The sequence below is a fragment of the Myotis brandtii genome, unplaced genomic scaffold (genome assembly GCF_000412655.1).
Source record: "Myotis brandtii unplaced genomic scaffold, ASM41265v1 scaffold447, whole genome shotgun sequence".
NCBI lineage: Eukaryota > Metazoa > Chordata > Mammalia > Chiroptera > Vespertilionidae > Myotis > Myotis brandtii.
Genome location: NW_005367108.1, coordinates 769205 through 785020, shown reverse-complemented (window position 1 = coordinate 785020; position 15816 = coordinate 769205). Strand labels below are relative to the sequence as shown.

Sequence of the window (15816 nt, the reverse complement as noted above, 5' to 3'; positions counted from 1 at the left end):
CCCAGCAGCAAGATAACCTACTGGTCAGAGCATCTGCCCCCTGGTGATCAGTGCATGTCATAGAGAGTGGTTGAACAGTCTCAGCATATCATTAGCATATTATGCTTTGATTGGTTGAAAAGTGGACCAGTCACCAGACGACCAGACACTTAGCATATTAGGCTTTTATTATCTAATCTAATAAAAGAGAAACATGCAAATTGACCATACCTTCGTTACGCCCCAAGCCACACCCACCAGCCAATCAGAGCGACTATATGCAAATTAACCCAACCAAGATGGCGGCTGGCAGCCACGGAGCTGGAGCAAGCAGGAGGCTTGGTTGCCCCGGCGATGGAGGAAGCCAAGCTTCTTGCCTGCCCTGGCCAGCTGTGGCCTCCACTAAAGGCAACAAAGTTTCAATTATAGAAGATAAATAAATCCCAGATACCTGCTTCCAGCCAGCCTCCACTAGGAGGGTGCGTGGCTGGGGGCTGTGGCCAACCTGCAAACAGCCATCAGCCCCTCAACCAGGCTGGCCACACCCTCAAGGGGTGAGGGTCCCTGCTGGCCAGGCACCCCATCTTGGACTCCCACACTGAAGGGGCTGTGGCTAGCCTGCAAAAAGCCATCAGCCACTCACCCAGGCTTGCCAGGCACCCCAGCAGGACCCCCTTTTCCTGAAGTGGGTATGGCCAACCTGAAAATGGCCCTCAGCCCCTCACAAAGGCTGGCCAGGCACCCCAACGGGACCCCCACCCTGATCCGGGACACCCTTCAGGGCAAACCGGCTGGCCCCCACCCATGCACCAGGCCTCTATCCTAGATAATAAAAGGGTAATATGCAAATTGACCCTAACAGCAGAAAAACTGGGAATGACTGGTCACTATGACACAAACTGACCACCAGGAGGCAGACGCTCAATGCAGGAGCTGCCCCCTGATGGTCAGTGCGCTCCCACAGGGGGAGCTCTGCTCAGCCTCAAGCCAGGCTGACGGCTGCCAGTACAGCAGTGGTGGTAGGAGCCTCTCCCGCCTCCTCAGCAGCGCTAAGGATGTCCGACTGCAGCTTAGGCCTGCTCCCTGCTGGCAAGTGGACATCCCCTGAGGGCTCCGGGGCTGCCAGACTGATGTCTGACTGCCAGCTTAGGCCCAATTCCCCAGGGAGCGGGCCTAAACCAGCAGGTGGTCATCCCCCAAGGGGTCCCAGACTGCGAGAGGGCACAGGCCAGGCTGAGGGACCCCCCTAGTGCACAAATTTTTGTGCACTGGGCCTCTAGTGTTATATAATTTTCAAGGGTCCTTCAAGTTCTCAAAATTGTATTGTGCTATGATTCTAAAGAATCATAGTTCTTGTTTGTGTGGATCCTTTGTTCCTTCTTAGACTTTTGATAGGAAAAATACTTCCCACCCTAGAATTAAATCTTTGGAGAATAATTGGTACTTAGCATAACAACATGAATAGACTAAATTCAAAGAACAAAATCAGCTCCATGATAACTGAATTCTATCAGAAGATCAGTTATCTAGAGCTGTATGTATATCCACATAATCTATCTCAGTACCTTGTTTGGCAATCAGCTTGTATTCTTATCCTGTAGTTTCCATGTTAATATACATACTATATAATAAAGAGGTAATATGCAAATTGACCATCACTCCAACACACAAGATGGCCACCACAAGATGGCCGGCAGGGGAGGGCAGTTGTGGGCGATCAGGCCAGCAGGGGAGGGCAGTTGGTGGGGACCAGGCCAGTAGGGGAGGGCAGTTGGGGGGGACCAGGCCAGCAGGGAAGGGCAGTTGGGAGGGACCAGGCCTGCAGGGGAGAGCAGATGGGGGCGACCAGGCCATCAGGGGAGGGCAGTTGGGGGTGGCCGGGCCTACAGGGGAGGGCAGTTGGGGGGGACCAGGCCTGCAGGGGAGGACAGTTAGGGGTGACCAGGCCGGCAGGGAACAGTAGTTAGGGGTGACCATGCCAGCAGGGGAGGGCAGTTAGGTTCCATCGGGCCGGCAGGGGAGCAGTCAAGCGTCGATCAGGGCAGGGGAGGAGTGGTTAGGAGGTGATCAGGCTGGCAGGCAGAAGCGGTTAGGGGCAATCAGGCAGGCAGGAAGGTGAGCGGTTGGGAGCCAGCAGTCCTGGATTGTGAGAGGGACATCCCTCGAGGGGTCCCAGATTGGAGAGGGTGCAGGCTGGGCTGAGGGACACCCCTTCCCCGTGCATGAATTTTGTGCACCGGGTCTCTAGTATTATAATGAAGAAATATCTTAAGGTATTGAAATACCTAAAAATGCAAAGAAATCATTATTCACCTACCTTTTATCAATATAGGTAGTGAGAATTACTTCTTTCTTCCTTATAAAATGAGGAAATTAAAAACATTCTCACTGCTTAGAACAAATTTGCTTATTTTTTCATTTTATTTCTAAGAGTAAAACTGTCTTCAGTACTTCACAATCACAAAGAAACTTAAATCTCATTTTCTTCGTTTTTGAGAAAAACAAATGTTGCAACTGTGGCAATACAGGTTTTTCTGGGTAACCTACTTTCCCAGCCTCATTTCCTGCCTGACTGACCATACACTCCAGTTACCCACTTTTTCATGCCTCTGTGCCTTTGCATATACTGCTTCCACTGCCATATACTTTCTTCCTCTTCCCAAGTCATCAAAATCATGCTCCACAGGACCCAGCTCCAACATCATCTCAGTGTTGCCTTTCCTCCCACCACTCACCTCTGTGTCCCACTGCACTTTGTACCTATGAGGGAGGAATTTTTAACCTGCCTCCTCAGACAGACTGAAACATCATTGAAACCTGACCCTTAAATATATATGCTTCAGCACTGGTGATGAATGACTTCCTTGTGAGTAAAACAATGCAAGACTTTTATTGGCTAAGTCTTAGAAATATAGAAAATAACTCTTCAGAAAATGCCATTTGAAGAAATCACAGCATTCCTTTTGAAAGTTCTTATTTAATATTTTTGTACTAACTGTTTAGTAGTAGGAAGAATATATTTATTAAACACCTACTATGTGTGTAATATACCATGCTTATTTTGCATGCACTGTCATTTATTTAGTATTAAATCATAGCACCCCTTTTATAGCAAGTAATTTGCCTAAGGATATATAGCTCGTAGCACAGTTGAGACTGAAACCCCAGACTTAATTCAAAAATTTTTATTTTTAACAACAATATTATCAGAAAACACAAAAGACAAAAGGTAACAAAAAATATACTAACTATTCAACACTTAGGGTGAACCATTATTTAAAAGTATTACCATCCAAATCTTTACCTTTGTATGTCTATGACTTTTTACATTACAGACAGTCCCCGGGTTACGTTGGACCCGACAAACGTCGTTTCATGGTTAATCGCCATCTCCCATCCTATCCTATATAATAAAGAGGTAATATGCAGTTGGAGGGGACCAGGCCTGCAGGGGAGGGAAGTTAGGGGTGACCAGGCCTGCAGGGGAGAGCAGGCGAGGGTGACCAGGCAGGCAGGGAGGGCAGTTAGGGGCAACCAGGCTGGCAATGGAGGGCAGTTTGGGGTGACCGGGCCAGCAGGGGAGGGCAGTTGGGGGCAACCAGGACTGCAGGGGAGGACAGTTAGGGGTGACCAGGCCGGCAGGGAAGGGCAGTTAGGGGTGACCATGCCAGCAGGGGAGGGCAGTTAGGTTCCATCGGGCCGGCAGGGGAGCAGTCAAGCGTCGATCAGGCTGGCAGGGGAGTGGTTAGGAGGTGATCAGGCTGGCAGGCAGAAGCGGTTAGGGGCAATCAGGCAGGCAGGAAGGTGAGCGGTTGGGAGCCAGCAGTCCTGGATTGTGAGAGGGACATCCCTCGAGGGGTCCCAGATTGGAGAGGGTGCAGGCTGGGCTGAGGGACACCCCTTCCCCGTGCATGAATTTTGTGCACCGGGTCTCTAGTATTATAATGAAGAAATATCTTAAGGTATTGAAATACCTAAAAATGCAAAGAAATCATTATTCACCTACCTTTTATCAATATAGGTAGTGAGAATTACTTCTTTCTTCCTTATAAAATGAGGAAATTAAAAACATTCTCACTGCTTAGAACAAATTTGCTTATTTTTTCATTTTATTTCTAAGAGTAAAACTGTCTTCAGTACTTCACAATCACAAAGAAACTTAAATCTCATTTTCTTCGTTATGTTGCTGCTGAATTGAGCAGACACCAAAGAAACCATCTGACCAGGATAGTACTTTTGTTTGGATAGGAAATTCAGTAAATTTTTTCCCAATTTCTTTACATTTGACCATGATACTTTTTTTTTTTTAAATTTAGGGCTGTATTTTATTTTATTTTTTAAAATATATTTTATTGATTTTTTTACAGAGAGGAGGGGAAAAGGATAGAGAGCTAGAAACATTGATGAGAGAGAAACATCGATCAGCTGCCTCCTGCATGCTCCCCACTGGGGATGTGCCCACAACCAAGATACATGCCCTTGACCGGAATCGAACCTGGGACCCTTCAGTCCGCAGGCCAATGCTTTATCCATTGAGCCAAACCAGTCAGGGCAACCATGATACTTTTTGCAAGAGGCTAAGGCAATGATGGTAAATCTATTAAGTGGAATGTCATGGTAAAATGACAGATATGGCCTAATTTGAAGAAACATGTGAATGAAATAGTGTTAAACAATAGAAGAAAAATTGCATTATTACAATATGCTTCAGCACTGGTGATGAATGACTTCCTTGTGAGTAAAACAATGCAAGACTTTTATTGGCTAAGTCTTAGAAATATAGAAAATAACTCTTCAGAAAATGCCATTTGAAGAAATCACAGCATTCCTTTTGAAAGTTCTTATTTAATATTTTTGTACTAACTGTTTAGTAGTAGGAAGAATATATTTATTAAACACCTACTATGTGTGTAATATACCATGCTTATTTTGCATGCACTGTCATTTATTTAGTATTAAATCATAGCACCCCTTTTATAGCAAGTAATTTGCCTAAGGATATATAGCTCGTAGCACAGTTGAGACTGAAACCCCAGACTTAATTCAAAAATTTTTATTTTTAACAACAATATTATCAGAAAACACAAAAGACAAAAGGTAACAAAAAATATACTAACTATTCAACACTTAGGGTGAACCATTATTTAAAAGTATTACCATCCAAATCTTTACCTTTGTATGTCTATGTAGGTCCTCGGGTTACATCAGAGATCTGTTCCTATGGCGCGATGTAACGTGATTTTCACTGTAAGTTGAATCCACCTACATAAGCACCTACATCACTCACATGGAGCACATACACAGCAGTAATAAAGTGAAACAGTAAAAAAAATTTAAAAGAAAGATAACAATTCCTGACCTTTACTTGTGGTAAATAATAAAAAACATAAAGCACATATGTACGTATGTTGAAATGATGGATTTTTTTTTTAAATAAATAAACTAGTGGCCTGGTGCACGAAATTCATGCACAATAAAAGGGAATCGATTAGAGGAAATATTTTAATATTGCTATTTGCCCTTTCTCTATAAAGAAATGTCAGAGATGAAAGAAAATTAGTAAAATGTGAATAGCTTCCTCTTGTCAGAGTCTGGGGCGTGCCTCAGGACCCAGAGTCAAATCCCTGCCCACCCACACGCGCCTCAAAATCATGTGAGACCCAGACCCGGCCAGCACCTACCCCACTGGGCGAGATCCAGACTTGGCCGGCCCCACCCCCGTCAAGCCCTACTGGGCTGGGGGCACATCCTCAGGTCGCTGACCCGGCACTGGGCGGGAGGCACAGCCTCAGGTTCCCTGGCCCGGTGCCGGGTGGGGGGGGGCACAGCCGAGGTTCCCTGGTCAAGCCACACCGGGGGGATGGGGGGGCGGGGGAGGCACAGCCTCAGATCCCTGCTGATTGCTAGTTAAGGCTCGTTACAGGAACTTGGCCTCCGGCCGTTGCGGGGGGCGTGGCCTGAGGTCCTCTGTCAAGCCCTGCTGGGTGGGGGCACAGCCTCAGGTCCCCGGCCCCGGCCCAGTGCCATGCAGCCTAAGGTTCCTGCTGATCGCTCGTTATGGCTTGTTACAGGAACCCCGCCTCCGCTGTGGGCGCAGCCATCTGGTGATGGCATGAGGGTTAATTTGCATAATATCTCTTTATTATATAGGATGATACAAGTTGTCATTCAAAGAAACATCTGGATAGGTCTCAATCTCTCAGAAGAATAGTATAAGGAAACATTTATAAGCGTTTCTGCTCTGAGGTGTAAACTTACTAAAATGAGCAGGTCTCTTCATGGAGTTCTGTTTAGTATGAATAATACTGGGACATTACACAAAACAATACACAAGAATACTGCTAAGGAAGAAAAAGGTGATTATTTCTCCATTTTACAAAGTAACAGGATTCTCTTCAAGAGACAGTGTTTTTCCTTTTTTAAAGGAGGGTAAATCTTACTAGGAAAACAAACAGTTATTTCTCTATTTTTATGGTAATTAATATTATTTTATCAAACTGACAAATAACAAGCAAACCAAGAAGGACAAAACATTAAAAGAAAACATGAATTCATGAAATGGGAGCTAAAGTAAAGACTTCTTGTATAAAAAAATTTTTAATTGCCCAGTGGTAATTAAAGGTAATAAAAGGCCCTGCATGGGTGGCTCAGTTAGTTGGAGCATTGTCCCTTGCACCAAAGGGTTGCAGGTTAGATTTCCAGTTGGGGCACATATGGGAGGCAACCAATCGATGTTTCTCTTTCTCTCTCTCCCTTCTCCCTTCCTCTGTCTCTAAAATAAAAAGAACAATAATGTTTTTTAAAAAGGTAAAAGAATTATGGGAAGCAGCACCATGAAAACAGGGCAGGTTAATATCATTCAGAGATTATTATAGAACACCACAAAAGAAACATCTTCCAGAGTGACTTCAAGTTTGAACCTATGCAACTCTTTTGTCTATATTTTATTTACACCCACAAAAGTGGATACCATATATCACCACATCATCATAATTCAGCATATTCCAGAGTCAGAAGACTAGGAAACGAAATGTTCCCTGCAGGTCAGGGTTTTGATGACTGGCAAAACACACTAGCAAGCTTGCATTGCAGTTGTCTGAACCACACCCAGTCTGCAGTTAAATATAGAATTTAGTTTCTGGAACTATTGGTTTTCTTAACCTTCACAGTCCAAGTATTCACTGAAAACATTAAAAGTAAAAAGGAGAAAGGAAAGAGGCTGAAACCAAAATCCAAGTACTAATAAACTGTCCTGGGAAGAATTCCAAAATGCAGAAAATACCAAGAGAATTAAATTACAGAAACCTCAAGCAACATTTTAGAAACACTCTACAAACGGATCTGTCTCTTCTATGTTGATTCTCCCAGGATGTATAAACACACATAAAATGCATCTGTGCACTAGACCCATGTCTCTAATTCAGATGAGATATTCAGACTTATAGCTTGTCAGGTCAACGGCAGTGATACCAAATTTAGAGCTATGATTTAATCTTGGTTTGTTATAATATCACGGTTGTGATGCTATTTTTCTTTGTGAAGAGGTACTTTTATCCTAAAAAACTATTTATAAATTTTGGGGGAAGAGACACTCTCTAGCTGCAATTTTTAATACTGATTCTTTGCCTGTTGGAGGAGGTAACAGGAGAATATTTTGGGTTAATGTTTAAAGTTGTTTTGGAGATTGACAAAGGTAAAATCAACAACAAAAACTGTTTTCATTATAATTTCATGGGGTTTAGTAGTGCTTCTGTTTTATACTGTTCACTGAAGATGAACATGAAAAGAATCTAAGAGGAACAAAAAATATAGGTATTATGGGTATACTGATCAAAAAAAAAATAAAATAAAACATGTAACAGTTTTAATTACAAACACACACAGACATATTCACTTGCCTTCATTTTCCTGAACACACCCAGACACAGACTCATCATTCAACTACTCTGATGAAAAATAAGCGCAATAAATTACCTATACACACAAATCTGGCCCAAAGTGGGTACTCTTAACCATTATCTTCTGTTGCTTTTGCCTGTCGCAGCTAGGTACTCTTAGATTTATTCCTGTAACTAGCTAAAGTCCTTTTTAAGTTGTTGCTTCTTTCTATCTTGCTTAATTGGAACTGAGAACCTGTATAAGGAGATTTAAAGGTTTCTTTTATCTTTCTGTCTTGAGACCAGCATAGGTACAATAGCCAGATCCCACTCTTCTGTGTCCCACTCATATAGCCAGCACTCCAGAGACATACCGGTTTCCAAAGCTAAAAGACTATCCAGACCAAAACTCTGAATGCTTAAAAAGGAAAGAGTACATCAGAAGATGTTAAGTGACATAAGTCAGACAGAAAAAGCTAAGAACCATATGATTTCATTAATATGTGGGACATAAACCTGAAACTCAAAGATAGAGACAACAGTATGGTAGTTACCAGAGGGAAGAGGGGTGGGGAGGAAGTAAAGAGGGCCAAATATATGGCAACAGAAGAAGATTTGACTTTGGGTGGTGGGTACACAATGCAATATGCAGATGAGTATCACAGACATGTACACTTGAAACTTATGTGGTCCTATTAAATAATGTCACCCCAACATTTAATTTTAAAAGTAACTTTGCTCCAAGGCCACAAAGCATCCAAAACTTCTGACCATACACTCTAAAGACGTTTTAGGCCTTCTACTCTAAAATGTATTCTCTCCATCCCTAGCACTTTACTTCATACCTAGTAAGTAACAAAGGGACACAGGATTGCTGAATAAAAGTCACATTTGAATCTTACATTATTTGAATGTGCAGATGTTTCTGACATACGATATAGATACCTTTTTCCTCTTGTGAATATGTAAACTACTTGAGGTAAGCTTAGCTCAGTGATAGCACATAAGCAGATAGATGTTCTATAAATAAATAGCTCAATGAATAAATATTAGTCAATTTTCTAAATTTACTTTACTCATTAAAATCTAGTCAGGTCCTCTTTAAACAATGACAACAAAAATCTTTTTAATTATGGGAAATGGCAAACCTTCAAAGTGTAATAAACCATGAGTCCCCTTGTACATACTAGCCAGCTTCAACAATTATGAATCGTTTTGCCATTTTTGTTTCATCTTTCCCCCATTACAATCTCCATATGCTCTCAAGCAGACGGAAGGTTGCAACACATGTTAATCTAGTGGCATCAGACTTCAGAGTTAACAAAGGCCAAGTCCATATATTAAAAACAATCTGCATACTCCCAAATAAAAAGAACACTCCTCTTTAGTTAATAAGCAGAGCTCAAATCTATGGTTAGCATTGTTTAAAGGTCTGCATGTGGCTAGGCCACTTATTAGGTTTGTGGCCCTGGGAATTTACTCAATCTTATAAAGCCTTGATTGCCTTATTAGAAAAAGGAGAAACCAGGGCTGCTACCTTTGCATGTTTTTGCCAGTGTATCTTCGGGATAATTCTCTAGATGTGGGAATGTTGAGTCAAGGGTAAGCCCATGGGTTATTTTCTCTGATATTGTCCAATTCCTCTCCACGAAGTTGTGCCATTTTGCATACTCACAAGCCATGTATGAGAGTGCCCATGTCTCTACAGCCCAATCAATAGAAAATGTTGTGGAACTTTTGGATTTTTGCCAATGTGATAGGAAAAGAATGACATCTCAGTATAATTTGAATTTTAATTTCTCTTACCATGAGTTAAACTGAACATCTTTTCATATGTTTAAGGACCATTTTCATTTGTTTTTCTGCTGATATCTTTAGTCCATTTTCTATAGAGTTTTAGGTCTTCTCTCCCTTTTAATAGTTCTTTTATACTAGTATACCAGGGATAATTATAAGTGGCAAATAGTTTTTCAATTTATTTTTTTTAACTTTGCTCATGGTTCCCAAAGTTATTTTCATTTATACAATGAAATTTAGCAACCCTTTCTTACCTTAGTGTTTTTAGATTTTTGAGTCATAGGAAAAATTTCTCCATTTCCAGGATATGGAAGAATCACTTGCGTTTTCTTCTGTTACTTTTATGGATTCACTTTTTTGATTCATTTGATTCATTTATCTTGGTATACAGTGTGAGGAATAGAATACTTTTTTACTTACACTAATATATGTGAGTAAGGCTAGTACTTTGCTGGCTTTACAGTTTGTGCATATGTATTTATTCACCCATTCAGTCTAGAAAAAAACATCATGCATTGCTCTGAGGTTAGGGGATTTATATTTCCTGTTAGAAAATAAAAAGTCCCATTTTCACTGATAAAATTCATACTGTGACCTTCTCTACGATTGCTTTTTGGAAAAGCTTTTTCATTTTTGCAACATACATTCTTCCTGGTTATACCACGTAATATAAAATTAAACCAAAGATAACCAATTCCTGGATTAAAGACACTCACCAATTAAAATTAAGGTTAAAAACTGAAAATTAAGATTAAATGAAGTCTTATGCAGAGCTGAGTGCTCAATATCTTTTTCACTGAAATTTTAATCACTGTGATACTATGGGTAGTTCTTGTTGCCTTGGAAATAAGAAGTACTGCAAAGCCTTTGACGTCCAATTATGAAAATGCACTAGGAATATCACCTATTGGTATTAATGTTATCAAATTTTAAATTAACCCCTTCCTTAGATTGAAATGTGATAAATGTATATTGGTATCTTCAAAAAAATTAAAAACTGAGTCAGTAGCACAATTAGAACTTATACCAATTAGAAACTAATATGAAAACTTATTTTTTTAGGCAGAGAAATATGTACAACATTGCAAACCAGTCAGATGTTATTATTTAAATTCACATCTGTTACATGGTAGGTTCTGAAGAAAAAGAATTAAAGAATAAAGATTTCTTGATGAGAAAAATAAATCAGATTGTAAATGTCAGGTCTCTAGGACAATAAATCTCATTCTTTCACTTTAATCAAGCATATAAGGATTCATTTTATTCAATAAATGGCTTTACTCTTATCTATAATAAAGAGAGTGAGGAAAGGAACAGATGGATAACATCAATGATAACCTATAATCTTATTTTGGCTACTGGATCCAAACTTTTCCTTAAGCAAACGCTTAATTGTCAGCATTTTATTTTATTTTTTTATTATTAATTTTTGGCTTCTGCATGTTCTTATTTCTAAGCTCCCTTCTTTCTCTCTCTCTCTCTCTCTCTCTCTCTCTCTCTCTCTCTCTCTTTAAATCTCCCTCAATTTCAGGTAGTGATGTTAATGAGCTGGGAAGTAATCAAGAAGTAGGCAGGAAGAGAGATAGTCAAGTCTTAGATGATATATAATTCACTATTGGCTATTGAAAAACTTCACTTTACAGATGAGGAAGCTACAGCTCAAGGGTTTGTAACCTACACAAAGTTACACAGTTGGGTTAATAGCAAAGCCCAAACCAGATCTTCTGGCTCTGAGTCAAATGCTCTTTCTAGTACGCCATTTGCTGGTCAAATGAGACAATTGGAAAGAACACATGAAGCTCTCTCAATGTAATTATGTATTCTATATCATCTAGAAGCTAAACTTAGTTTCATACATGCAATTTCATTCTTTTTTTATTACTGAAATTATTGAGAAATCTCAATATAAAAATTCATTTGGTTTTACCTCTGCTTAATAGATTCTCTTTTTGGTTCATTTAATCTTTTTAAAAAAATATATTTTATTGATTTTTTACAGAGAGGAAGGGAGAGGGATAGAGAGTTAGAAACATCGATCAGCTGCCTCCTTCACGTCCCCTAATGGGGATGTGCCCGCAACCAAGGTACATGTCCCCGACCAGAATCGAACCCGGGACCCTTCAGTACACAGGCCGACGCTCCATCCACTGAGCCAAACCGGTCAGGGCTGTTCATTTAATCTTAGGAAGTAAAAATCTCTAATGGAAAATTATTATCTTATTACATACTAGAGGCCCGATGCACGAAATTTGTGCAAGAGTAGGCCTTCCTTTCCCTGCTGCCAGCATCGTCTTCCCTGTCACCCAGGACTCAGGCTTCCTCTGGCACCCGGGACTCGGGTTTCCCTCTGGCTGCCGGCAGACACCCGGGACCTGGTCTTCCCTCCCAGCCCTGGCTTTGTCCGGAAGGTCATCTAGTCTAATTAGCATATTATGCTTTTATTATTATAGATAAGACTCTCCATCAAAACAAAATCCTGTAAACATTACTTATAAGCAGGAGACTAAAAGGATAATTCTACTATAGATTCGGCCTAAATATATTGAACATTTCATAATCATATTTAATTTATTTTTACCATTTCATATGGGAAAACTGAATCCAAGGTCAATTCAGCTTTAAAAAGTACTGAGTACCACGCTGGCTGGTATGCTCAGTGGTTAAGAGCATCGGCCCTCAGACATAAGGGTTGCAGGTTCTATTCTCAGTCAAGGTCACGTACCTGGGTTGCAGGTTCACTCAGGTCGGGGCACATTCAGGAGGCAACTGATCAGTGTGTCTCTATCACATTGATGTTTTTCTCTCTGACTCTCTCTCCCTTCCCTTCCATTCTCTCTAGAAATCAATGGGGAAAAAAGTCTTCAGGTGAGGATTTAAAAAAAAAAAGTACTGACTACCTACTATGGATCAGGTCCTGGTGCTCTAGTCAGAGAAGTAATTACTAAATCAAAGCAAAAAAAAACCAACCCAAGTATTTCTAACCTTTGGGACTAAGCACATTTAGGCCAAACTCCTTACCAAAGAAAGTTAAATCTCAGTGGCCCTCCCAATATTACACTGATACCAAAACCAGACAAAGAGATTACAAAAAGAAATAAATTATAAACCAATATCCTTGATGAGCATAAATGCAAAAATCCTCAAGAAAATATTAGCACACTGAATGCAGTAAAACAATTAAAACATCATATACTAGGAGACAGATGGCGGAGAGAGCAGGGGGAGAGAGAGTGTAAGAGAGTGAAGGAGCAAAAGGGGAGTGTGTAGACGTGTCTGGAGAGTGTGTGTGTGTGAGCTAGGGACAGTTAGATCCTGAAGGACTTTCGGGGGCTGGCTGACCAGGTGGTCTTAGATTGCGAGATCCCACTGCTGCTGCAAACACTCCCGGGTGGCTGGCGCTGGCACAGAAACCATGCCATCTTCAAGGACAGAACTGCTGTGACTAGGATTCTAACCTCACCACCACTCAGACTGGCCTCAGATGCAAACCGGGATCCTACAGCCACTCTGGACAAAGACCTGCTACCATAGCAGCTGCAGACCCAGGGACACTGAGACTCCAGACATCCAGGCCACAGATTTCTGTGAGACACAGAGGGCATCCCCCTCGCTGCTGGCCTGAGGCAGCGGCATAGGGTCTGCGTGATCGGTGGCACATGAGTGGGCCTCCTGCCGACACTGGGAGGCTGTGCAACCCTGTCCCCCTAGCAAGCCAGGGACTTTATCAGCCCACGTGCTGAAGGCCACACTGAGCGCCAGTGCCTTTGATTCTAGGCATGTGCACGCGGAGACTCTGTTTATCATCGTGTGCACACGGGGACCCTGATTCTTGGAGCACACTTGAGGCTGCACCAAGCGCCAGAGACTCTGATTCTCGATGCTCAGTGTGCATACACGGGGACTTTGATCCTCAGTACAGGCATGCAGGAACTCTGTTTCTCAGCGCGCATGTGCAGGGACCCTGATTCTCGGCGTACGCACAAGGCTGCACTGAGCACCTGTGACTCTGAATCTCAGCGCAGGCACATGTGGCTCCTGCCAACCATTGCAGCCACACGTCTCGGTGTCTGAGCTCCTCAGTGACACTCTGGTGGCATGATGCTGCTGCCACACACGGCTCAGGCCCCCCCAACTCGGCATATGGACCTTCTGGTGATAGCTAGATTGGAGAGACAACAAAACAATCCCCAAAGGAAAGAAAAAGAGTAATCACCGAGAAAGGAAATAAGTGAAACGGAGGCATGCAATATATCAGTAAAAGAATTCAGAGTAATGGTCATACAGTTCATAAACAGGATGGACGAGAAAATCAACAACCTATGCAAAAATCAGGAAGAAATCAAAAGTGATATAGCTACAAAAAAATTGGGATGGAAGGTTTCAATGGTAGACTAGAAGAAGCAGAGGACTGAATTAGAGAGTTAGAAGATGAGGTAGAGAAACAAGCCCAATCTGGACAGCAACTGGATAAAAAAATTAAAAAGCAGGAGGAGAGCCTAAGTGTGCTTTGGGACAACATGAAACAAAGTAACATACGTATAATAGGGGTGACAGAAGAATAAGAAGAGCAGGCAAAGATTAGAGAATATATTTGAAGGAATAATGACAGAAGACTTCCCTGATATGGGGAATAAAAAAAGTCACCCAAGTAGAGAGAGTCCTAAGCAAGATGAACCCCAAAAGACTCACACCAAAACACATCATAATTACAATGGCAAATGTTAATGACAAAGAGAGAATCTTAAAGGCTGCAAGAGAAAGAGAGTTACCTACAAAGGATTCCACATAAGATTATCAAATGATTTTTCAACAGAAACACGTCAAACCAGAATGGAATGGAATGAAGTATACAAAGTGATGCAAAGCAAAGGACTGAATCCAAGAATACTCTATCCAGCAAGACTATCAATCAAAATTGAAGGGGAAATCAGGAGCTTCACAGACAAAAAAAAAAAAAAAAAAAAAAAAAGGCTAAGGGAGTTTATCACTAATAAGCCAGCAATGCAATAAATGCTGAAGGGAATGCTGTAAAAGGAAGAAATAGAAAGGGAGGGAGGAACACAGGCATAAAGAATAGAAATGGCTACAAACAAGTACCTATCAATAATAACATTAAACGTAAATGGATTACTAGTAAATGCTCCAATCAAAATATATTGAGTGACTGAATAGATAAGAAAACATGACCCATATATATGCTGTCTACAGGAGACCCACCTCAGAACAAGGGACTCACACAGACTGAAAGTGAAGGGATGGAAAAATATCTTTCAGGCAAATGGAAATGAAAAAAATAGCTGGGGTAGTAATACTTATATCTGAGAAAATAGACCTTAAAGTGAAGACCATAACAAGAGACAAGAAAGGCCACTTTGTAATTCTAAAGGGATTGATACAACAAGAGGATATAACTCTGGTAAACATATATGTACCCAAAGTAGGAGCACTGAAATACATTAAAAAACTTCTGGAAGATAGCAGGGGAGAGATTGAAGCAATACAATCATAGCAGGAGACTTTAATACCCCTTAACATCACTGGATAAATCCTCTAGACAAAAAATCAGCAAAGAGACAGCAATCCTAAATTATTCACTAGGTAAGATAGACTTAATCGACATCTTCAGAACATTCCACCCCAAAGCTACAGAATATACATTCTTCTCAAGTGCACATGGGACATTTTCAAAGATAGACCACATATTGGGACACAGGAAAAGTCTCTCCAAATTCAAGAAGATTGAAATCATATCAAGCATCTTCTCAGATCACAATGGCATAAAACTAGAAATCAACTACAAAAAAAGCAATCACAAAAATTCAAACACTTGGAGCCTGAATAGCATACTATTAAACAATGATTGGGTTACCAAAGAGATCAAAGAAGAAATAAAAAACATCCTGGAAACAAATGACAATGAAAACACAACAATCCAAAATCTATGGGACATAGTGAAAGCAGTCCTGAGAGAGAAGTTCATAGCATTACGGCCTACCTCAAAAAACAAGAAAAACTGGTAATAAGCCATCTAACTCTGCAACTTAAAGAATTAGAAAGAGAGCACCAAGAAAAGCCCAGAGTGAGCAGAACGAAGGAAATAACAAAGATCAGAGCGGAAATAAATGACATACAGACCAAAAAAAAACCCCACACAATACAAAAG

At 41.1% G+C, this 15816-nt stretch overlaps 1 protein-coding gene and 1 long non-coding RNA gene across 8 annotated transcripts in view; both read right to left on the bottom strand.

Annotated features, from left to right (window-relative positions):
* Positions 1 to 15816, bottom strand: part of HMBOX1 (homeobox containing 1) — a 206720-nt gene that overhangs the window by 43025 nt on the left and 147879 nt on the right. The window lies entirely within an intron of this gene.
* Positions 8537 to 15816, bottom strand: part of LOC106727547 — an 11343-nt gene continuing 4063 nt past the window's right edge. The window contains exons 2-3 of the long non-coding RNA XR_001363777.1: positions 10935 to 10940; positions 8537 to 8693 (exon numbers count right to left, since the gene is read on the bottom strand). This is a non-coding gene — a long non-coding RNA (uncharacterized LOC106727547). The remainder of the gene's footprint in view (positions 8694 to 10934; positions 10941 to 15816) is intronic.